Here is a 24,263-nt window from a genome sequence, read left to right on the forward strand (position 1 = left end):
TTAACTTCTTAAAAGTACGTATTTTCAGAACACCATTAAGAGAGGTTTCCAAAACTGTGCCAGAAAAATGATCTATTTAGATATCAATTGGGCCAAAGGGTAGAATTGTGTTACCTGAAGCAGCATGACGACTGTATTGTCGTGTGTAAATACATGCTGTTACTAGTTTGGTTTTGTTCCCCTTCCCATCAGTATGACGTTGCAGAACTCATAAAATATCTTCATTTACGTATCATTTCCATTAACTTGTTTATTTATATTGTAACGATGTTACTCACTTCTTTGGCAGAGAGAGAGAAAACACTCCCAAGTAGGCCGAGCGACAGGCCGAGGCAGAGGGAGAACCAAGTGCCCCTTCCCTGAGCAGGAAGCTTGACTCGGGCTGGATCCCAGGGCCTGGACCTGAGGCGAAGGCAACTGCTTAAGCGACTGAGAAACCCAGGTGCCCCAGGTAGAAACTGTTGTAAAGAAATCACATTATATTTGCTGCCTGTAACTGCCTACATCCCCTGGGTTGTTGCCAAGGAGTTCTTGACGGTCACTTTCCAAGAGACCACACGGCAGTGGCCAGGCCCGCAGGGACTTAAGATGGATGTGGCCCCCTGCGTGCCAAGCTCCCGGGAGTGCACACACAAGGGGTGAAACCAGCAGAGAGGTTTTGGGTCCAAACACTCCAGAGTGCACAGACTGACCTCGGCAGTAGGGTCCTACCCAGCTGTCAGATGCCTCATCCTCTGTGTCCATGCAGGGACACCACATGTGCGTGCCATGTATGCAGGCCCCGGAGGTGCCATCCGGTGCTGGAGATGACCCGCTGTCCACAAAGGGCGACCCTCCCTGCAGACCGGAAATGGAGGATGGGGGGCAGGCAAGAGGGAGGTCCGTGCACTAAGGGCCTCTGAAACCAAATGCGCACAGAGAATTCAGGGTTCTCAAAGGGTATCTCTCTGTCCCCTGCAGAAAGGGCACCTTGCGATCCACATTAATGCAGCTCACTGAAAAATGACAGACGTATGTTTGTATCCTTAGCTCGTGGCTCAGGCAGTCCACCCCACAGACAATACTAGGAACCCTTGGCTCCAAGGGGCTCCTGGAAGGCACACAGGGCCTTCCTGGGGAGGGGAGCCCTGCAGGAAGCCCTTTACATATTTTCCTACTTTTTAAATTACTTATCTGTTTTCTATCTTTTCAGCGAAACAGTATTCATTGTTTTTGCACCACACCTGGTGCTCCATGCAACACATGCCCTCCTTAATACCCACCACCTGGCTCCCCCAACCTCCCACCCCCCCACCCCAGCTCCTTCAAAACCCTCAGGTTGTTTTTCAGAGTCCATAGTCTCTCATGGTTCACCTCCCCTTCCAATGTCCCTCAACTCCCTTCTCCTCTCCATCTCCCCATGTCCTCCATGTTATTTGTTATGCTCCACAAAGAAGTGAAACCCTATGGTAACTGACTCTCTGCTTGACTTATTTCACTCAGCATAATCTCTTCCAGTACCGTCCATGTTGCTACAGAAGTTGGGTATTCATCCTTTCTGATGGAGGCATCCTACTCCATAGCGTATATGGACCACATCTTCCTTATCCATTCATCTGTTTAAGGGGGGCATCCTGGTTCTTTCCACAGTTTGGCGACCGTGGCCACTGCTGCTATAAACATTGGGGTAGAGATGGCCCTTCTTTTCACTCCATCGGTATCTGTGGGGTAAATACCCAGTAGTGTAATTGCAGGGTCCTTTATCGACAGAGCAGGCAGGTCTTGGGGGAGGGCCAGAGAGAGCAGCACTCCCCCTGAGCAAGGAGCCTGATGCTAGGATTGATCCCGGACTCCAAGAGCAGGACCTGAGCCGATGGCCAATACTTAAGCCACTGAGCCACCCAAGAACTCCTGGAGAGACTTTGTCAAACAATCTCGTAAAAATAGGAGTTTTCCAGAGTAGCAGATAGGATAATGAACATTTCAGTATCCTAGGTGCCCTCAGGAGTATCCTTTTTTTAATGTCCAAAAATGCAGGTGGTTAACATACAGCGCAGTATTGCATTCTGCAGTACAACTCAGGGACTCATCACTTCTCTGCACCACTCAGAGCTGACCACAAGTGCCTTAATTGCCCATCATCCATCGACCCCTCCCCAAACCAATTCCCTCCATGACCCCGCAGTGTGCAGGGATGCCTTCACCCTCAGAGTTCTGTCATGAGCCATCGCCACGGTGACCTGATGACACGCATCCAACGTTCCATTTCAACTGTCACTCTGTGAGCTGAGCCCCTGGCGGTTGGGTGAACAGAACTGAAGGTCCCTATGATGGGGAATCTTAACTGCTGTTGTACAGGTATGTGCCTATCGATTTTCTCAATTCTCTTCTCTCGAGCTGGCTGCCTCCCTTTTACAGAGACTGGCTTCTTCTCTTTGGCTTTTCCTCTCCACCCTCTGATTCCCCCTCCCGGTTGGATGCCTGTGTTTGTTCGTTTGTCTGGGTTGTTTCATTGGGATTTCGTGGGGAAGCTGCCTTCCTTAAAGCGCTTCGACGTTCAGAAAACCGTACTCTTTCTGAATGCCCATTTCGGACACAGTCCTACAGGGACAACACACAGGTCACATGCCACACTGCTGTCCCTGGATCAGGAGAATCTTGGTGCCACCCAGGCACCACATTTGAGGGGAACGAATGGCCGGTCTCCTCTTCCCGATGGACATGGCAAAATCGGAGAGGAAGGGTCAGCGGTCGAAATGCAGCTGTTTTTAGAAGGAGAGACACTGGAGGATAGCGGGGTGGTCCCATGGGTTGATGTGCAGGGTTTCCCGGGCCGTCTGCTTGATGCCTGGGAGTGCACGGGAATGGGCTGTGCCACCGGGGGGGGGGGTGGGGTGGTGGACAGAATACACGGCAGCTGCACAGTGGACTGTCTGCTGCTCTCAAAGGTACTGCTGGGCTGGGGTCTCCAGGCCCGGCCTAGGGAGGGAGAAAGGAGAATGTTGGCTAAACCTACAGTCTCCAGAGGGGATCAAGAGACCTGAGAGTAGACAGGGGATGCTGGCGAAGAATGAGAAGCAGGGAGGGACTCCCGCCAGCCAGGGCAGCCTCACGTCCGTCCAGGCTCCTCAGAGCAGGCCCTCAACTGGCAAGAGCGGGCCCCTCAGCATCATCCGTCTGCTTCCTGAAACCAACCACCCCACATGGCCACCTCCACGTCCGTTCGTACCATCGACTGCTCCTCGGGACTGGCGAGCTCAAGGCAAGCGAGTTCTCGGTGGGGTCAAAGTGTGACCTTTGGGAGCGGAAGGCAAGTGAGTTCTCGGCCGGGTCCCATGTGACCGTTGGGAGTTTGAATCAGCTTGGGAGCCAAGCAGAACCCCAGGAGCCTGGGCTGCAACTGGCCTTCAGGACGGCCTTGGGCGACAGTGCTGACCTTGCAGAGAGGCTAGGGAACGTGGCCCATGCTACCAGTTCCTGGTCCTTCACTAGGGCCCCACTGGGCAGAAACCGCCACATAGCTGATGTCAGGGCCCCAAACACAGAGGTGAGTGAGGACTGAGGCTGGTCTCGTGGCCCTCGCGCTCCCCTACAGAAACAGTGGCACAGAGGGATTTGAGACTGTGAGGGCAGCTCTTGGTTCAGGGCTTCAGGACGTTTTCTCAGGGGCCGTGGGTTGGTGTTAGGGGCTGGGGGATCTCCGGCCACAGGGAAATGACTTTCCTGTCCCAGATCCATCCTTCATCAGGGTGGCAACTCTGGACGGTCCCTTCACCACCCTACATTTCAGGGCCCTCCACTGTCCTCCACTGTGGCTTCACCCACAGCCAGCCGTCTAGCTGAGTCCCTAGGCGGTCCGTTCCTCAACACCTGCCGTGCGGGTGGGAAGCATCCCGTCCTCCCCTAGGCCCCAGGTGTTCCTTGGACTCAATCACTTGGAATACCGTGGTGGCACACTAATGTCTAGGCCGGAGGGCAGGGAAACAGGGCACAGAGGGTAGGTGTGGCTGCTCAATGGATGTGACCCAGGCCATCACGCATGCTCACGGCACTCTGTTGCGTTTCTGTCCTGTCTATGCTCCATACAAGCCATTGCCCACGGAACCTGTGGGTGTGGGAGGGGGCGGAATTCAGAGCACAGCACACGGTGACCCCTTCCTAAGTCCCACCTGGAGGGAGGAATGCCTGCTGGGCAGCTGGCGAGTAGGGGCAGGAGACGGATGGACTAGAAGGAAAGGATGTCCAATCCCCCTATGGGCTTCTGACGACAAGGTGCCGAAACTGTTCTCTGTTTCTGTGCGTCTCCCAGAAATCTGTGGGGAGTGCCTCCCTGAGGATGTGGAGACGCCCCCAACCACGCCGACCCCTCCACAACGACCCAAGAAGAGAGTCCGGTTCTCTTTCCATGATGAGGTCTACACCATCGAGGACACCCAGAAAGGTACCTTGGGGATTGACTCATGACGTTGATTGGAGACGCATTCTTTCATTCAGTAGCACAGACGTAACCGAAGCTTTTAAAACTGCTGAGACACATTGTCCTCTGATTTCACTGGTAGCCATTTCCCTCTATGCCATCCGTCCGTCCCCTTTTAAGTCCACAAGTCACGATGAGATCCCCATTCAAACTGGATCTAAGGGCAACAGAAAAAAAGTGTCTACTAGCTGAAGGGATAGATCTTAGGTCTTTCTGGAACACGCAGGTCCCTATAGGTCTCCCCAGGAAACATCGTTCTTAGATGTGTAGGAAGGAAGAGACTATGTTTTCTGCCAGGAACGCTGAACAGAAAAATGGAACAGAATACGACAGGAGGTTTCACGATGTCCCCCCTCCACTTCCGCCCATTAGCCACATCTTACATGGGTGTGCTACGTATCTTCAAAGGAACTAAACGACCTCACCACATTTGGGGAACTCAAGTACCCAGAACATTCCATGTGGTTACCGTTCTACAAATGCGATCAATGCATTTGGTGACGTCTTCTCATTCTGGAAACAGAAATCTGTGCACTAATGTCTCACACAGCTGGGTTCCCAATAGCCCCAGAAGGCACTGCCCCCAAATCCATCATGGGAGAAAAGAACACTTTCAATGGCATCTATACACATCATGGAGTGCAATTCAGGCGTAAGAAGAAACAAAGGTTTCCAATATTTTACGAAACAGATAGACCCTGGAAACCTAACACGCATTTTGAAAGCAAGCACACAAGGAAAGAGGTACATTACACGATCCCAGGCTTTGAGGACACTCGAGTAGGGACATTCGTAGACCCAGAAAGTGGAAGGGACGGTGCAGGGAGGAAAGGGGGAGGGCCGGTCATGTCGTCACGGGTTCAGAGGTGCCATGAGATAGGATGGCAACGTTTTCCCCATAGATGGCAGTGCGGTCTACAAAGCCTCACGGATGTCAGCAGTGTCACTGAACGGACACGTACTAACAAATACAACAGTCCCCAGTACTTAGATTCCATCACCGAAAAACCCACTACTCCAAGGCACAATAGAGGATCGATAGGGTCACACAGCAGAGGTGCAGGGGAGACAGCTGAACAGGTCCCATGACCAGCTGAAGAAGTGGCAAGCTGGCTTGGCTTCACAGTGGGCAGGAGGGCTCAGGGGACTGCGCCCTGAAACCCAGGGTGCCTCGAGTGTTTCCCAGACAGACGCTGAGAGTTCCCACTGATGACATCCCCTCTGTTAGAAAGCCAAGACCCCATTTCCCTTTTCCATCTTGCTCCCCTCCTCTGTGTTTCTGTGTACACCACTGCGTTCTGTGTACACCACTGTGTACTGTGTCCACCCCTGTGTACACCACTGTTGGCCCACTGGCAAGTCAGGCCTTGGTCAGCCTTCACATCCATTCCCTCCGGCCCCGCATCCACATCTAGCAGACTTAACTCCCTGAGTCATTCCTGAGTAGCGCAGCCAATGTCCTGACAGCTCCTCTCTGTTCTCCTAGACCCTGTGGAGGGCCAGTCCAAGGACCTTCCTAGGGGCTGGACAGAGGAAGGTCCCCCAACTCTCCCTGAGGTAAGCACGCCTCTCTTTCTCAGAGACAGAAATGGTGCTTCCTTGATTTCTTCCATCAATGGAGTTTGATGAACATCTGGCACTTTACCTCCCAGGGGAAGGGGGCAGCAGTCTCTCCTCGTGGAGGAATGCTGGGTCTGACCTCTTATGCACAGTGGACCCAAAAAGGGTGAGGACACAGGACAGCCTCAGTTACAAACTCCATGGGATCAAACACCTTCTTCAGCAAAAAATGTTTCTCTTTGAAAGAGAACGTTCTGCCTGTTGATCAGAATGGACTTCGGAGATTGAATGATGCTCCAGCATCATTCAAATGATCCTCTTGAACTCGGGTGGGGGGATATGGACTCAATCATGGGACCTCATCCAATTAACTGCCTGAAGTCCTCCCCAAACCAAAGAGCTGGCCCAACAGCGGACAGGATGCTGGGATCCTCACTGTGTTTCCTTTTCCCCAATCGCAGGTAGACGCTGGGAGCAAGGACAGCTGTACGTATTTAAGAGCATCGGGCTCTGGGAGGAAATCTAGAGTACAAAGAAGCCTGCCCCCTGATTCTGGGTTCCAACAAGGAATGGGGGTTGGGGGATACTGACCAAGACTGTCCAGTGAGGCACGGTCACCATGAACAGGGCCTAGAAGAACTCGTACATAGGGAAGGGGTGATCTGTGTGCATGTGGGATGAAGGCCCTGTGTGCGTGGGGGTGTATGTGGGGGTGTGCGTGTGTGTGTGTGTGTGTCCCCATCGTTATGCTTATGAACATGATCGTGTGCCTTTCCCAGGAGATCTTTCTCACACTTCAATCACAATCACAGTGTTCCCCTTCCAAAACACTCTCATCACCCTGGCACACTTTACACACTCCTTCCCCTACTCACCACAGCTGTACCTGGAGGACGTTTCCCTTTGATTTCCTGAGACGGGCATGGTGCGGAGATGAAGGGTCCAAACCCTTGACCTCCTACTTGGAAAGCCAAGATTGGAGCTCAGGCTCCAATCTGAAAGTTGCTCTGGCCTATTCACCTGTGTTAGTCCCTCAGCCAGGGAGTCATGAGGTACCATGGGTGCTAGCTAGCAAAGGGCTACCAGCATCTGTGCACACAGCCAAATACCTAGATTCTATGATGGTCCCCGACAGCACACAACATGACACAGTGGCTTCCATGGACACAGAAGCCAGGGCAAGCTTAGAAGCCCGCGTTAAAGATTACAGCCTGGTCCCTGGAGTCAAGTGCACAGAGAAAAGCCACATCCTCGTGCTCAAGCCCACATGGATGGAAAGCATGTGGACCCGTGGAGGACAGAACAGGGAAACATCAGTCATAGCCGGTCTCAGTGTGTACACACGACCGACCAATGGCAGAAAAGCATCACGGACAGAACTGACTGTACTTAGTAAGATTTCCCTAAGCCTCAGGAAGGTTCAAATTCTCTAAGCACACACTCAAACACCACTGGCCAATAGGAAATCAAGGTCAAGCTTGGGTGGAAGCTTCGGACCCAACACCCCCAGAGCAAATCTCCTGCAAAGCAGGCCTACAGCCGATCAGCACACACTCCAAGACTCCTCCGTGTAAGCAACTTCCCACTGGTCAGAACACCTGGGAGGGGTCGGACAGCCACTTGTCTTCAGGGGAAACGCGCGCGCGCGCGCACACACACACACACACACACACACACACAGGACAGCTCAAGAATAGTGGAAGGAATCTATCACACTCATCGACGGTGCCGGCTGTTTATGGAAGCTACGATGTCCGTGCTCTCCAGTGTTGCACATGGGATTTTCTGAAGACAAAGAAAGGATGAGTGAAGCAAACTACTAGGCTCCTTTCCTGAGGGTTGAATGCAGCCCGGCAAGCAAGGCTGCTTTTTATGCCGTGCAAAATCTTACAGAGACGTGATGCATATAGTCGCAGCAGGTGGGGATCTTGGGCCCAGAGCTGATGTCCAAAGAAGCAGCGTGGGACACCTTAGTGGCATGTCAGTTAGTTGAGGTTGTGGGACACGGTCCTCACACAGAAGCCAGGTTAGGCTTCCCATGTACTGGACTGGCTATTTGGCTTTGATCGGGCTCGCTTTCCTAGAAAGACAAGAACCCTCTTTGCGTTTCCTCCCTGCTCCTCTCCCGTCCCTTCCTCTCTACACCAAGGACAAGGCCCGGCAGCAGTGCGGACCGTACCTCCTACACGCCCGCATGCACACACTCCCCTCCTGTCCTCATCCATCCAAACTCCCCGCCTACTTCCTGAGCAGCCTCACCAGTGTCCTCACGGTGCCTCTGTATCCTCCTAGCTCCCTGCGATGACCTGGTGGAAGAGCTACTACCCCCTTTGAGGGCCGAGGAGGAAACTCCGACTCTCCCTCAGGTAAACTCAGATTTTATTTATTTGAAAGACAGAAAGAGAAGGGGAGAGAGAGAGAGAGACAGACAGACAGCACACGAGAGCGCAAGCAGGGGGAGTAGCAGAGGGGGAGGAAGAAGCAGGCTCCCCTTTCGAGCAGGGTGCCAATGTGGGCCTCCATCCCAGGACCCTAGGATCAGGTCCTGAGCTGAAGGCAGAAGCTTCAATGTCTGAGCCGCTCGGTCACCTCGGTAAAGTCATTTTGTGCTTCTGAGGGACAACCAGTGTTTGATTTCTCTTTCCAAGAACATCTGAGCATGGACATGCCAGAGGGGAGAGACACTGTCCTTGGTGCTGAGAGCCTGCCACGAGTTTATACCATTAACGGACAGCGGATGGAGACGGGCACTGAGAAAACATCACCACCGTTGCTTAGGCAATGGATGGTCGTGAGCATTTTCCACCAGCTCATTCTGTCTATGGGAAATGGCTTTGGAATGAGTTGCTGAAGAAAATGGACGGGGGAGTTTTGACATAACAAGCCGGAGCCTTTCCGGGAGGTCATCTCCTCCTCCGGATCATAGATGCAATGACCGCATCCTATCTAGCTTGCTTACGACACACACCAAGGGCACAGAGATGTGTGCACACGGTGTGCACAGGGTGCTGGGATCCTCACTGGGTGTCCCTTTCTCCAACTGCAGGAGGCGGCGACCAGATATGTGCCATACGCCTATACCCCCATCACTCCCTTTAGGGGGACAGATAAAGCTGAACAAGGTAGGGCTTTCTCTCCTCCTCTGGTCTGGAGAGCTTCCCCCCTTCTGAGTTCCTCCCGGGAACGGAGGCTGGGGCGGACTGAACAAACGGAGTGTCCTGCAGAAAACCAGGACCCTGTGCTACAGTCCCTGCAAACCAGTAGGTCATTCGGGCGGTGTGCTTGGTGCATCTGAGGGTTTGGGGCTCGTTTTCGCGTGGGTCGATGCGACGGGACCAGGCATGTGGGTGTGTGGACTGCATGCGTTTCACGAGAAGACAGCTCCCACTGAATGGACTTGAGGGCACGGGTCAAAGTTTCAAAGCCAAACCTCCTTCATCCCCGCTGCACACACCCCGCTAGGACACCGCATTCCTCGCTGACCCCAGCTTCACCTGGAGGGTTGCTCAGGATTCCCTTTCCTTAGACAGGGATGGGGAGAAAGGAAGAGGCCCACATCTGTCCTAGCTCGGGACGTTTCTCAGACAGGGTCAAAACACAAAGGAATCAGAAGCTACTTTAGTCGACCCAAACATCACCACCAGCCTTACAAAAACGCTCCCATCTTGAATGCACAGAGGGAAGGCTCACTGGGAAATGGCAATGGCCAGGAAAGCTTCATCATTAGCTTGGGGCCCAATCCGACTTCCTGACAATCTGCTACACGGCCAGGTTAGAGAGTGCCCTTCTCTCGCCTGGCCTTGGCTCGCTCGTGAACTTGCTGGGTCCTGACTGGGGGAGCTGGGTCCTGGGAAACTGGGTCCCACGGACTCCAAGGACACACCCACATGCCACAGGAAAGGAAGACTGAGAAGAATCAGCACTTTGTGGATTGGGACTCTGTTGGAATGGTCAGATGTCAGTACGTAGAAATCCTGGGTCTTTGGTTTTCCTGACCCTGCAGGCCTCAGGGACAAATAGAAACCTCTAGCATACTTGTGCTTGCATTGAATGCAACCCTGCCACACAGTGTTCTTCTGCAGAAATACAATCTCCTAGAAGAGGTGAGAGATAGGTGGGAGCGACCAAGAAACGGTCTTGACAATGACCACGACACAGTCGCTGGTTGGAGGAACTTGCCTGTCAGTATGGACCGTGTCTCTTAGTGTTTACCCTTTCGGCTTGAAGAGGTCACCTTGATTCCAGTCCCTGTAGCTCATTTTCAGTGTCACTATTTCTCCCTCCATTCCTGCTCCTTGCCCTGACCTCTCTCGAGGCAGCAGCAGCTTGCTCAGTCCATACCCACGCAACCCAACATCGCCATACACTCCCAGGCACGCCCACCCCAAGCGAAACTCCCTGAGCTCTTCCTGCCGAGCCCCACCAGTGGACTGACCATTCTGTGGATCTCTCCCTAGCTTGGCTGGATGGACAGGCGGATGAACATTCAACAAGAAGAACAGAGGAAGATGCCCCATTTTACACCAGAGTGGTACGCTGGCCTTTCTTTGGGGGAGACACAAAACTCTTCTGGCTTTTTAAATCAAGGTCACATTAAAAAAATCTTAGCATGCACAAATGACAGGGTAGGGAGAAGTTTGAGAGAGAATCTGTTACCAAATGCTACCTAACCCCAGGGGGGCAGGGACAACCACAGCAGGATCACCTACCATCTGGAGGGCAAGGAGCTTGGGTACGGGTAGCAGCTATTCCTCCTTGCCACCTATTGTGTCCAGTGGGACCCGGAACGTGGGGCCTCTAGGAAGACTGGGCACATCTGCGCAGGACTCATTTTGCTCTCGTCACACTTTGTGGCTCATGGGCCTCTACCACACTTCCCCATCTGGCTTCCTCCCATCCCCCAGGGAACACAAGAGCCATGCAAACAGGACAAAGCCTAATTTGATGTTCATACTGTTTTCTTTTCTGAAATCACAGGTGTCCCTGCTGGAAGGGGACGGCGGTAAGTATTCTGTACTCTAGAGTCACTCACTTGTTTGCAACAACCTGGAAAAGGGCAAAGGTCAGGGCTTCCTCGCAGGCTCCACGATGAGAACCACCCTGATTCCAGGTCCGGCAGGACTGAGAAGAAGGGTCGGAGTAACAGAAAGGGATTTTCTGGGGAAAGACCCGTGGCCTCATGGCCCTGTCCCCAGAAACTACTGCGCTGCTCTTAGGTGGTGCAGGTTTGGGGGTAGGCAGTAGGTGTGCCTTGGAGATGGACTATTTCACAGCCACCCTAGGCCCCGTAGCTCCAACAGGAGGCAGAGTTTCTATTCACATCCCTGCTCCTCTCCAGGACCTTTCATCCTCCATCCAGGAAGGGCCCAGTGCAGCTCAGTCCATACTGCTGAGTTCCCCACCTCCACACCTTGTCCACACGTGCACGCCAAGCAAAGCTCCCCGAGCGATTCCCAAAGAGTCCCGTCGGGGTCCCGACACTCTCTGTGTGTATCCACCTAGATTCCCTGGCTAGCCAGTATGATGACCTTGATGTGGACAGGACAGAAGGAGAGGTCCCATTGTTCACCAAGATGGTGGTAAGTTAGCCTTTCTGCAGGTGAGGTACAGCATCCCTTGTTTCTCCGATACTCGCAATCAGATCCGACACTTCAGCACGTACAATGTCCTTGGTGAGGAGATTCTTGAGGGAGGGACTCTTAGCCAGGGAGACCCCATTCCAAAGACCCTGCAGGAAACAGCAGGTTCGGTTCCAGTCCACAGGGTTGTGAGCTTTTTCACGGGTGCTATTGACACCGCCGTGCCACCTAATGGACCCAGGGCATGCGACCTCTAGGTGGATTCCACATCACTGCCCATGACCCTGCCCATCACCAAGAGAACAAAAGAGCTGTGCACACAGGACGAGGCATGACTTGATGCTCACCATGTTTTGTTTTTTTTTTTCTGAAATCGCAGGCGGCCATGGTGGATAGGAAGCGTGGTAAGTATGCTGTCCTCTAGAGTCACTCACTGCTTTGGAGCAACCTGGACAATGGGCAAGGTGGGGCTTCCCTGTAGGCTCCATCTTGAGAGCCACCCAGAATCCAGATCCTGTTGTAATAAGACTAAGGGTCATGTTCCGGACCGAGACCCGAGGCCTCGTGACCCTGCCCCCAGAAGCTACCGTGCTGCTCTTAGGTGCTGTAGGATCGGGTGCTGGGCACAAGGTCTGTTTCCATGGGAATCCATGCGCTGTGATTCGCAGGGTTGGTGTGGGTGTCAGGTGGGTGAATGCTGTGCTCTCGAACGTGTCTGGTCCCCTCAAAATGGCAATTAATGGTGTCCACGGGAGATTTCCCATCACTGTCACGTCATGAATGTCCATTCATGGGAAAACTCTTCAACACCTACAATTGAAAGAGGTGTTCTTTCCTTGCAAGTACACATCAATTCCCCCAGAAAACAAACCCCGTTGCTAACTAGGAAGGGCTAGACTGTGCCCCAAAGACACAAGTGTGTCCCTGTTACTGAGTCAGTGTCCATGGGGCTCTCCCGCCAAGGTAGGTCTCAGGCAAGAATGGTCACAGCACCTCCCTCTTGACACTGCACTCACACACACACACACACACACGTCTCTGCATCAGAGGCCCTACGATGCGTCTTCCCAACCTCATCGGAAGCACTGAGTGCTGCGACACACTTCCTCCCTTCTGCAGGCGGCTTCCGGGGCAGCCGTGTGCAACAGCCCATTCGGGGAGGACCCGCACAAAGGGGCAGTGGCCAGGGAACAGATGGGGCCAATTCACTCCGTGTACTCCATGGAGATCTACCATTTCCCTGAAGATACTGTGTCTAGGAATGCAACTAGCCTTCTCCCAAGGAAATCCCACACCCACCACTGGTCCTTGCTGGGGCTCTTGGAGGTGGGCCCAAAAGGTGTCCTATCCAAGGGGGAATGAGGTGGTCTTCAGGGACTGAGCATCACTGGAGGCACCTGGGCCCCCTCCATGTAGGAACGAAGGGTGCTCTGTGCATGGCAAGGTGGCCAAAGAGAACCTCAAACCTCAACAGGTGTGACAGGACAATCACCACCCATTTCGCTGGCCATCTGTCCATGCAAGAAGGCCTTGTTAGATTCGGAAGGTTTGGGTCAATAGACAACTCAAAGGAGTTCAGTGCCTGGGAATGGAAAAAGAGCCAAATCAGGGTTTCAGGGTTCTTTGGCAGCCAACTAGACTTTGTCTCATGAGAAACATGTATTGGAACAGAATCTGATTTTCCAACATCTCTTTTCCTCACTCGCACGCGTGGGATCCACGGGAGTACCTTTCGCTGCTCTCCGCGGACACTCAACGGGCTTTTCCAGGGTGGTTGCACCAGTCTGCATTCCACGAATTGCATACAAAGTCTCCAATTTTCTGCCTCCTTCCAACATGGGTCCTGGGTTTGAATTCCTGGTTTGGGTCCTCGCTACCCTAACTGGCAATGCCACAGCTCAGCGTCCTTTGGATACGCATTGCCCTCACGATGCCTTACGTTGAGCATCTTTTCGTAGGACGTGTGTCTGACTGGCTGAGTTATTTGTTCCCTTTGCAGCACAGACTATTTCAGTCTTTTTCTCGATTCTTTCATTTGGTGAAATCCTGGTCTTCTTTTGTTTGGTTGGTTTTCTTTGTTGTTTTCCCTTTTTGTCAGTGAACACACCTTTTCTGAAATAAGGATTGCCAAGGGTGTCTCCAATCTGTGGGCTGCCTTTTCCCTCTGTTCGCTGTTTCAGAAGAGGATGCTTTTTCTGGGCGGTCCTCTTGGGAAGCATTGCAATGCCAACATGAGCGCATTTCCTTGGGCATTTCTCTTCCGCTCCCAGGTGCCCCTGCCTATTTGTATGCCAGCACCCTCCTGTTGGCTCAGGGGAGTCATCCAAGGTATTGGAAGGTCAGCTTCTAGGGACCCGCCACCGACTTCTTCATATTCAGAAATGTTGTGGCTCGTTGTGTTCCTTTGTGCTTCCCTTATCTATTCTAGCAGCTTCTCTGTCCCGAGAACATCACATTGTATGCTTTAGATCAGTGCTGCACGGAATCTGTTCCCCATTTATTCTAGGAACTGGGGCTTCTCCTTAATCTCTTCGGGTCCAAAGACCTCCAGCAGCGCCTGGTGGGTATGTGTGAGCCCGGGAACGTCTTCCCTTGATCAACATCCCTGTCAGGCCAGCCACTGATGCCCGAGCAATACGCGGGAGAGCAGGCCTTGTCTCTCGCTCCTGGTTGGTTTCTAGCGCTGAGCGATCCAGGAAAGAGTCTGTCTAGTATCCATTGTACACAATCATTTATTATCTCAGCGCAGTACACGGAAATCAAGGGAACGAAAACATCCAGTTGCTCACTCCCACTAGCCACGCGTCAAGAGTCCCATAACGACTGGAGTTTCCCATGGTTGCGCTGGGAGGGGACAGCGGTCATGGGCATGCAGAACGGACACTGAGGTGACTGCTGAAGCATCCTGGTCACATTAGAAGGCATGAAACTCCAATCCCCATCTCCTCCAAAGGCTCTGGCTCCACCAGCCCCGTGAACCTCTGCGAGCACAGCAGAAGGGTCAGGCAGATGCTGCATGGCCCAGAGACATCTCAACGCACTTGGGATGAAGCAGTGAGGCGGTTTCTCTCCTAACGGCATTGCTCCTCTTTCAGTTCTTACAGATCTACTAGTAGAGAGCATCGAGGACTACTCCACCAGTGAGGACGAAGTCTCTTCAGGTAGGGAACGGCACCGAGGAGGGGAACACTGGGACATGGCTCCCGGGAACATGGGGTTGCCCCTGCCGCTCTGGAGAATGAAGAAGGTGGGTCAAAAAACACCAAGGAAAGGGATGCTCTGCCACAGGCATGATTTGCTCATGTCACGGTTTCAGGATGAAAAGAACAGACGAGGTGTCCACGGGCCTTTAGGGTAGGCTGGGTTTGTCATCACCATGTGACTCCTTGCACGGCTCCTTGAAGGATCTTTACCCTCAAGGCTGCTTGTGCCTCCCTTGGCCGCTGCCACATGTCAAAGCTTGGTCTCTTTGCTCATGGCCTCTTGGGAATGGTGCACAAGAAATTCTGCATCTTTCTTGGCACAGGCCCAGACCTGGTCATGCTCAGGACTTGGTAGCCCCAACCGCACTCTCCTGGGCAAAAGAACCGCGACACTACGCTCTGGTCTGAGCCAGGAGGTGGAAGACAGGTCTAAATTCTCTCTCTCATAACCTCCACTACCAAACCGTCCTGGTTCTCTCCAAGCTGCTGTACCTTCAAGGGGACGCCCAGAGCTGCAGAAGGGAAAGCGTACTTCCCCTGGGTTCACTACACAGGCTCCTGTAAATCGGAGCTTCTGCCAGCCTTCACACCCCAGCCGAGTCTGACCTGTGGACGTGTTCCCAAGGGCGGGACGCCCCCATGCAGCTACCCTGGAGAACCCCTGTCGCGGGCCACGGTCCCCTGGGCCTGTGTGAAGGGGCTGCTGGACCTGCTTCACACACTTGCCTTCCCGGGTCCACTCTACCTCTCACCAGCTGGCGTCGAGGCATAGCACAGAGCCTCTTGGGAGCAGGGCCAGGGAGTCACGGTTCCTCTCACAAACCCACCTCGCCGGCTCACAACCCTGGCCATGCTCTCCACTCCCTAGGCATGCCCAAACGGCAAACGTTCCTCAGGCCTGCCCAGGGCCCTACACACACCCCGACCCCGTGCATTCCTGGCGAGCCTCAGCAGGAGCACTGGCAGGAATCCTGTGTTTCAGTAATCACACCGCTGGACGCTTTCCAGGGCTGCCCTGAACAGCTGAGGGCGCCTGCACAATTTCCCACGCTCCCGTCTCCATTCAACCTCTGTAACACTTAGGGAAACAGAGGGCGTTGCGTTCCCTGAAACACGTCCCTGGGAAGGTCATCCCAGTCCCTGGGCAGACATGGGCTGTGGGGACATGATGGGCCATCTCTCCCTGCACTTCCCCAGCAATCCCAGACGCATGACAGCTGCTCCCAGCACAGACTGATCGGGGGATTGATTCCGGGGGACCCAGGATATCTCCTCTCTTTCCTTGGTGGCCCCCTCCTGGACAACAATAGGACTGGTGGAGCTTGGCATGGGGAAGGACATGGAGCATCTCTAGGGGAGGAGGTGGAGGAGGAGGAGGAGGAGGAGGAAGGAGAGCAGCGAAGGACAGGAACAAGGACAGAGGAAGACAAAGTCCCGCAGAGGCAGTCTTAGGGACAGTAACAGCCTCCAGGGGGGAAAGGATCACACAGCCAGGCTTCCGGGTCTTGGAGAGAATTGGAGGTGGGAAGAGCAGGTGGGCAACCAGAGATTCCCCTGTACCCTGCGGAGATCAAGCGACCAAGGCCAGGGAGGACTCGGAGCTAGGGACACACCCCACTGAGGGCAGAGCCCAGCATCCCCAGAGTAGCAGGCCGTGGGTCGTCAGCTGCACTAACTCCTCTTTGTCCTCTCTCACGGCCAACCCCAGCATCCTCGCTGCTCTCTGACCCGGAGAAGGATTCCAAGGAAGACGGCCATTCCGACGGAAGGAGCCACCCTGTGCCTGTAATTCACTTCCACCTCCATCTCTTGGGCTTCCTCTCTCCTCTGTCCATAAGCGCCACCTCCCAGCTCTTCCTCTTTCCCTGCTGTGAGGACGCCCACCCTGGAGGCCCTCGTCTCTGGCAGGCACTCGGGCTTTGCATAGGAACTGCTGCATGAAATCCCTGGGCAGCCCTCCTCATCCCTTTCCTACCATCACCTTGACCCCTCACCGCTGACTCTGGGAAGCAGCCCCGGACAGCAGAGCAGGGAGGAGGGCTGGGAGTCGGCAGGGCACGGCTCACCCGGCTGGAGGGGCCTCAGGAAGGGAGGCTGGGCCTGGGTGTCCCCACTTGGTTCTCTGATGCTGGGGAGTCTGTGCTCATGCCCACTTCTGCTCTTGCTCTCAGCTCTCAAGAAGCTTCCCTTCGATGGACTTGGCGCAAATAACCAAGGAAGCAGCAGAAGAGGAGGACTCGGGAACGGGGTGAGTCGGGCAGGAAAAGGGGCCGGTGAACATGGACACATGTTCTCCCTCATTGCCCAGTCCTTGTTGTGGGTACCTCGGCAAACCGCACAAAACCCGGGGTGCTGCCCTAGCCTCTGACCACAAAGAGGAGAGGAGAGGAAAGTCCCAGTCCCTGCAGGCACTAGGAAACCCTGAGAACATCCCACGGGGAACCTCCACCTGATCCATCGGGCCCGGTCTCCAGCTGAGTCATGTCTGCTGGCCACTCCCGTATGCTCCAACCAACACCTCCAGTCCCCCGAGCCTCCAAGACGCCTGGTGGGAGGTAGTGGGTCCCCTCGTGGCACCATTTTGCTTTGTGAGTTTCACACTCTAGAGACTGTCCTCGATCCCTCAGTAAGCAGGGAAGACCCACCAGGGAAAGGCCACCCTGCCTGCTCCCACCTCGCCCAACACCTGCCCACAGCCCGTGGACTGTGCGAACTCACTTCCCGTGGGTGTCGGGACCACGTCGTCTCTGCCACGCCACCTGCAACACTCATGTGGGCAAAGGCTCCCCCTACAGAGAAGGGCACGTCCAGGGCTCTCAGAGAGGCTGGGGAAGGGACAGCCCAGCAGGAGAAGGACCCCGTCGTCATGGAGGAGGACGCTCAGAGAAGGGGCCTGAGGGACCCTGGCAGTGTAGCCTTCATTCAACCCCAGGGGGCCCACGTGAAATTCCCCCTTCTTCAGGTCACACATGGGTCCTGCAGGGAAACCTCTACCTCAACACCTCAGAAGACACGTCCCGCAAAACCCCACAGGCCTCTGGTAAGGCCCAGGCCATACGCCACTTGCTATCTCACACCACTCCACCCGTTGTCTCCACAGCTGCGCCACAGGACAGTGTGCCCACGACCCCGAGGCACCAGAGGCTCCTGGGGTGCTCCGACAAAGGGAGCCAGGACGGCCCTGGGGCCCCACCTGCGGCTCTGATTTGGGCCCGGAGGAGGATTCGGTGTGAACACACAGGGAATCACGCCTGCAGGGACGGCTCTCTTACGCCTGACCTCTGTAGGCCAAAGAGAAGACTTCTAGGCAGCCCACCAGAGGACGGCACTGGAGCCCCGAGGACGAGACGAGAGGACCCCCTGAGTCGGCTGCCACACCCAGAGTTGGCTGCCCGGGCCCTGCCGATGACGGACACTTGCAGCACGAGGCAACGACCTGGGCCCACAACAGTCCGTTGTGTGGGGAGACTGGACCCACCTGGGACTGGGCCCACCGGGGACTGGGCGGGACAGCAGCCTTCCCGTCGTCTCCCCTGTCTGCTGCAGGGGCTGCTCCTCCTCCCGCTGTTCCCTGCAGTCCCCGGCAACCCTGCACAGCATGACACATGCAGGACAAAGCGGCACTGCCAGGGCCCCTTGACCACCCTGGGATCGACTCGAGGGGCAGCAGCCCTACCCCTGCTGGATTCCCCAAGGGTGCCGCACCGGAACCGCCCCTGTCGCTTCGACGCACAGGACCGTGACCAATGCTGGGCTCAACACTGGCAGCGGCCCCACCAAACGGACCCCGCTCAACCTGTGTGTTTGGCAGCAGCAAGAGGTTTAGGGAGGAGAGGCTCTCCCCTGCACTCAGCGGCCTCTTCCTTTTACAACTCTGACAGCAGAGGCCTCCCCCAGCTGGGCCTCCTCTACCTGACCAGGAACGACCCACGCGGAGGGACAGCTCTACGCCCCTATTCAGCAGGAAGAAGCTACAGAAGACGAGACCGTCCTCCTTCAACAACCTTAACCACGCAAGACTCCGCACTGGTCAGGGGCACACGAGGAGGGAGGAGAAGGCTAGCTGAGCACCAAGCAGGAGCTGGCACGCCACACCGCCCCCCAACCTGTGATACGGGGGACATCCCTCAGGCGCTCTGACTGCCCTCAAGCTGAGGAAAGGAAAAAACAGATTCTCCGCAGATGGAGATCAAAACCTGGCAAGACCAGAGTCTCCCTCGGTTTGTAAAAGTCCTCGTGATTCTGTAGGAAGAGGCCCGCTTAACGAGAGCTTAGCGACCTGACAGAGGCCCGGATCTCCGTTTCCTGAAGCCCTGACATCTCCCTCCCCCCCACGACACTGAGGGAGGCTGAGGCCGAAGGAAATGTCCGTAAAACAGAGTTTCTTTTCAAACGTGCAGTCCCTTGAGAAGGACCTGTGAGAGGAGGAAGGTAACATTCCTCCAGGAAGCTCCCCACCATCTTTCAATTCATGCCTTCCTAGCAGGAAAAACCACCTTCCCTTCACAAGAGCAAAGCCTCCCGTATCCTGGGTGTCCTCTGTCCTCCTGCCACGTTCTTGCAAAACCTCCCTTTTGCCTGACCTCCTCCAATGCCATCCCAGAAAGTCAGCCTCCCGTCACGACCCCAGCAAGAAGCCCTTTCTACCCAAGGGTCGTATCCCTGTGCTTTAATAAAAATCACCTCCTGCCAGCAAAGCGGTCTCAAGACTTCTTTCTTGACCATCGGCCTTGAATGCTAACCTCTTTCCTACATCAGTCCTATCTCCTGTAGGGCTCCTGTGGAAACAACCCTGCAACACGGGCCCATTTCTGTCGACTCTTCCGACACCATCCACCTCACCCACTGCACATTCTGTGTCCCCCGAGGACTGGACCCTTTTGTGATTCTTGCACTCAAACCCTCACAAGGCCCCTCTTTCAGTCCTCGACGTGGTTGGCGTTGCCCTTCTGAAACTCCCCAGCATCCCATCCTCACTTTCTTTGTCTCACAGGTTTATCTGGTCCATAGGTTCTCATCACCAATACCCTATAACCGGTTTCTGCTCCTGAGTACAGGACTCCACTTCTTTCCTTCGTCATCAAGCTCAAATCTTAACTCTCAGATGCTTGTCTCACAACTTTCAAAATTCTTCTTTCCCCTAATGCCTCTCTACCAGTTTCTCTTCTCCCTTTTTCAAGCCGCCCTCCCTTCCTCCCTCCCTCCCTTCCTTCCTTTCCTCCATGATCTTTTTGTTCTTTGTATTCCTTCCTCCCTCCCTCTCTTTCCTTTTCTCCTTCTGTTCTGTTAGTCCCCACACAGCACTTCAGTACTTTTTCACCTAGTGTTCCGGGACTCATTCTGTGTGTACAAGACCCAGGAGCTCACGGCAATACGTTCCCTTATTATAAAGGATGAAGGGAGACCCACACGGGGGCATCTCAATGGTCTGCTTCTCTGCAAGTCAACGGGAAGCTTCAGGGTCATGAACCCTGGCCTTCCACACTAGAGCTCGACACGGGCTACGGTAAGCATTCCCCACAATCCCCTGTCATCCAAGACCCTGAGCATACAGGCTGTCCCACCAGAAACCTGAAAAGTTTCATTTCTCGGCTGAAATGGGCCTCGAGTCAAGCCGCCGCCTGAGTGTGTGGAAAAGTCACTGGCTTCAGCATGACTCGTGGGTATATAGTCTTTGAAACGGAAACATCAAAAATTTAATCAGCAGTTGATGTGGGTGTGAGGCTACCATGTAGAAAGATCTATCTGAATTCCAGAAAGGAACAAGGCACGTGACTACAAGCGGCTTGCAGGGGTAGACGCAGTGACCATTCCTGAAGGGAGGGGCCGGAACGCGTTCATTGAGTCAGGAAGGGAGGAATGTGAGGGAGCGATCCCGCCACAGCCCCTCGTGTTCTGGCCATTAGCAGAGGGTTCACACTGCACAGGAAACCGGGCAATGCTGGAGCACAGCACGGAGAGGTCTCACGTGCCTCACCTCACTCCGGGTGTGCTGTGTCATGGGAAGACAAGCCTTGTATTTGCTGACAAAGTGGAAGAGGCTTCAGCCATGTGTCCCTGGCGCCAGGGACATCAGAGCTCGTTCATCCTGGATCGCAGCACACCCATCTCCCCAGTGTGGGAGAGCCCTTAGTCGGGGCACTACCCTCGGGAGACACGAGAGAACTCACCCTTCCGAGGAACGGAGACATAGCACACATGGGGGGAACAACCCCAGGGCAGTGCTCAGCTCTGTACATAGTAAGACCACCGGAGACGCACCTCAGGGATAGAACGAAGGTGGGAGACCCTTCCTTCAGAGAGCTCTGCTCTTCTTCATGTCCAGGACCTCACACGGGGTAGAAGCCATGTGCTGGGATGGCTGCACAAGAGCTCGCAGCAACATGCATCCCTTCGAGGCCATGGGCACGTTCCCACAGACAGAAACCGGTTGAATGTCATCTTCAGGGGAAAGCATTTAGGCCAGCCACACCCTTAGCCAGCATCCGAGGATCCACACCGGCGGCAACCCCGACAAATGCGGTCAACGTGGAAGAGCCGTTCGATACAGCTCTCACATTTGGAGACACCAGACAACTCAGAGCAGCGAAATCTGTGTCTGTCATCACTGGGGTCCCGCCTGTACCCAGAGCGCCCACCTTGCACACCGCCACAGAAATCACACAGTACAAACCCCTTGTCTCCCGTCACTGAGGCAGAGCCTTCAGCCAGAAGTGGGCCCTTTCCCAGTACCAGAGAATTCACACGGGGAGAGCCACTAGCGTGGTATCCTGGTGGGAGAAGCTTCAGGTGGGGCTCAGGCCTGAGGCTCCCGCTACCACCTCAGAGTGTGCTTCATCCCTCACACGGGAGCGAAGGTGCAGGCACCTCGGGGACACCCTGCATCATCGCTGTGGCTAAATACCGAGGACATCCCATATGGGAATCCCATTCCTCACGGAGCCAACACAGGAAGGACCTGGGAGGATTCGCACATGACAAAATCCTCCCGGTCTGATGAGCAAAGGAATGGGCTCAGCTATCCCTTCTTCCCTAGCCAGCAACGACACCCTCACACCAAGGAATCACTGATCCCAATGCAACGAGGGCAAGTTCTTCCCCGGAAACTCCCATCAGAGAATCACTGGGCAAATACCTCCCAAGGAATTCTTCGGGGTGACACTGAGATACAAACTCAGACACTGCAAACACGTATACAACAGGGCCCCGTTCTGAGGGATGCAGAATGCGCTATTCCAGTAATCAATAGCCAGAAATCAAGCACATCTGCTCTGATCCAGCAGTACTTGCATAAAGGCCAGTCTCACCGAACAGGCGGGGTCTCACAACCGTGGCACACTGTGCCAAGTAAGAACGGGGGACGTTTCCTTTACAACCTCTCACAACTGACACAGGTACTGTCTCTTGGTAGCAAGTGGGGTCACAGGAAGTAACGCTGCCCGGGATCCGTGAGAACATCAAGTCGAGGGTGAACTCGGAATCTTAGAACACAGGGCGATCGATGGATGTTCACGAAAACATGAACCTAACTATGTAGGTAGATCGCAAGGATGAATGGCCACAAGATTCAACACACACATGGTTTGTGATCTACCTCTCATGTGTCCTTCATTCTACTAATATTGTCCTCACAAAGTGCAAAAGATTTACAAATTAATTACACGCTTAGAAATATCTCTATTTACTTCACTTATTGGAGAGTGACAGAGCTAGTGAGGGAGCACGAACAGTCGGGGTCGGGCAGCGAGGAAGACGGAGAAGGGTGCCCAATACAGGGCTTGATCCCCCAGGATCCAGGGATCCTGACCTCAGCCAAGGGCAGATGCTTACCCAACTGCACCACCCGGAGGTTGGCAAATTAATTTCATCTTATACAAATGTGTTCTTTGGAAGATCTGTGTGGACCAGGGCAGGAAAACCTCGACAGTTCAGCATCAGGCAGTGAGGGCTTCCTCGCCGTCTATGAGAACGTGGCAGCCAAGGGCTTTTCTCCACCACCAAGTCAGCTACGTATCTCTGGGCCTGAGAGGGTGTACGACCACTGCAGACATGGAAATACTCCCCGATTCAGAAGATTTTAGAACAGGAGGGGGTTCTTACACTCCCTTCCATAAAGACAAAGCCTGTCCAGGAATGCCTGTGAGGTTCCTTCAGTTAAGGGACCAACGTTTGGCTTTGGTTCAGGTTATGATGTCAGGGTTATGGGACTGAGATTGGAGTCAGGCTATGGAAGGCATGGGGAGCCTGCTGAAGGGTCTCTCTCATCCTCTGCAACTCCCACATCCCCACCAAAAAGAAACAGGAGAGAGAGAGAGAACGTGTGCCGAATTCCACTCAGACATCCATTTGTAAAGATGCCCGGGATTCTTTGCTCTAGATGAATGGTCCAATAAAGCAAGTGTGGACAGTACGTCGATGGTCGAGAGAATGTTTATTTATTAAGTTTTATTTTATATAAAATAATTTATTTTTTACTAAGTCGTGTGTTTTATTACCAGGGGCAACCTGGAGTTCAGAGGTTTTGTGTGGGGCAGGGACTTGCAGAACCTTCTCCATATGTGCCCAGAAGTAATTTTCCCCCACAGCCAACTCTAGACATTCTGGTTAAGGGTACATCTCCAAGTTAATCAACAAGAAGAGGCTATCTTTTCCTCCGGAAGAGGGACAGAAGCCGGCAAGAAAGACACCCAGGTCAAGGCCTGAACCTCAACCCAGGGGGGAGATTCAGAACCAAGACAACTTACCACTGCGATGCACGTGCACCAGGGAGATGGCAGCGGTCACACTCCTGGACGTGCTGCACTTCCATCTGCACTGAAGAGACGGAGGCCAGACGCTTTGGATGCTACCCAGGAGGCCACGTCCCCTGAGCCTCGAAGCACCACCTGTAAAAACAAGGACAGCATTCAGTTGAGGTCCCAGGACCCACACGTGGGGAGACACAGAGTCACCCATGATGGAACGGAGGCCCCTCCCTCCCAGTAGGGAGTGCAGGCTCAAGGAGGCCAAAACCACAGGGCCCAGCCATCTGTCAAAGTCTTAGCATGGCTGCTGGAAGACCTTCCCCTAATACATGCTTAGAGATTTGGCGGCCAGGAGTTCCATGAGGCTGAAATGGGCCTCTGGTCTTTCCTTGCTAAGACGTGCCTCTCATGGACCCTGGAACTCAACACAGGAAAAAACAAACAAACAAACAAACAAACAAAAATACCCCACCAACAACAACTACCTTCCCCGTCCCCAACACCCTTCCACTATAGGGTCGTGGCTAAGGCAGACTTCACACTGTGTGCATTTTGCCCTGATAAACGTCAACCCTCCAATAAAGCACAGAGCACAGAGCCAGGCTTGGGCACCCCGGCGACCTGGCTGGCTGCCGTGGCTGCCTGGGCCTGCCTGCCTCCCTCCCTCCCTCCCTGGCTCCAGTCCTTTCCTATGAGCATCTGCCTGGGCCCTGGTACTCTG

At 54.3% G+C, this 24,263-nt stretch overlaps 1 protein-coding gene across 7 annotated transcripts in view; it reads right to left on the reverse strand.

Annotated features, from left to right (window-relative positions):
- The window catches only part of LIPK (lipase family member K), an 87,256-nt gene that overhangs the window by 54,137 nt on the left and 8,856 nt on the right, over nt 1–24,263 (reverse strand). For 6 of the 7 annotated variants that reach the window (XM_044239470.1, XM_044239469.1, XM_044239468.1 and 3 more), the window contains 2 exons: nt 23,543–23,683; nt 4,425–4,613 (listed from right to left, as the gene is read on the reverse strand). The gene's annotated coding sequence lies outside the window, so the exon portion shown is untranslated. The remainder of the gene's footprint in view (nt 1–4,424; nt 4,614–23,542; nt 23,684–24,263) is intronic. The other variant, XM_044239472.1, reaches the window with a different exon arrangement.

Source organism: Neovison vison, chromosome 2, assembly GCF_020171115.1.
Source record: "Neovison vison isolate M4711 chromosome 2, ASM_NN_V1, whole genome shotgun sequence".
Classification (NCBI taxonomy): Eukaryota; Metazoa; Chordata; class Mammalia; order Carnivora; family Mustelidae; genus Neogale; species Neogale vison.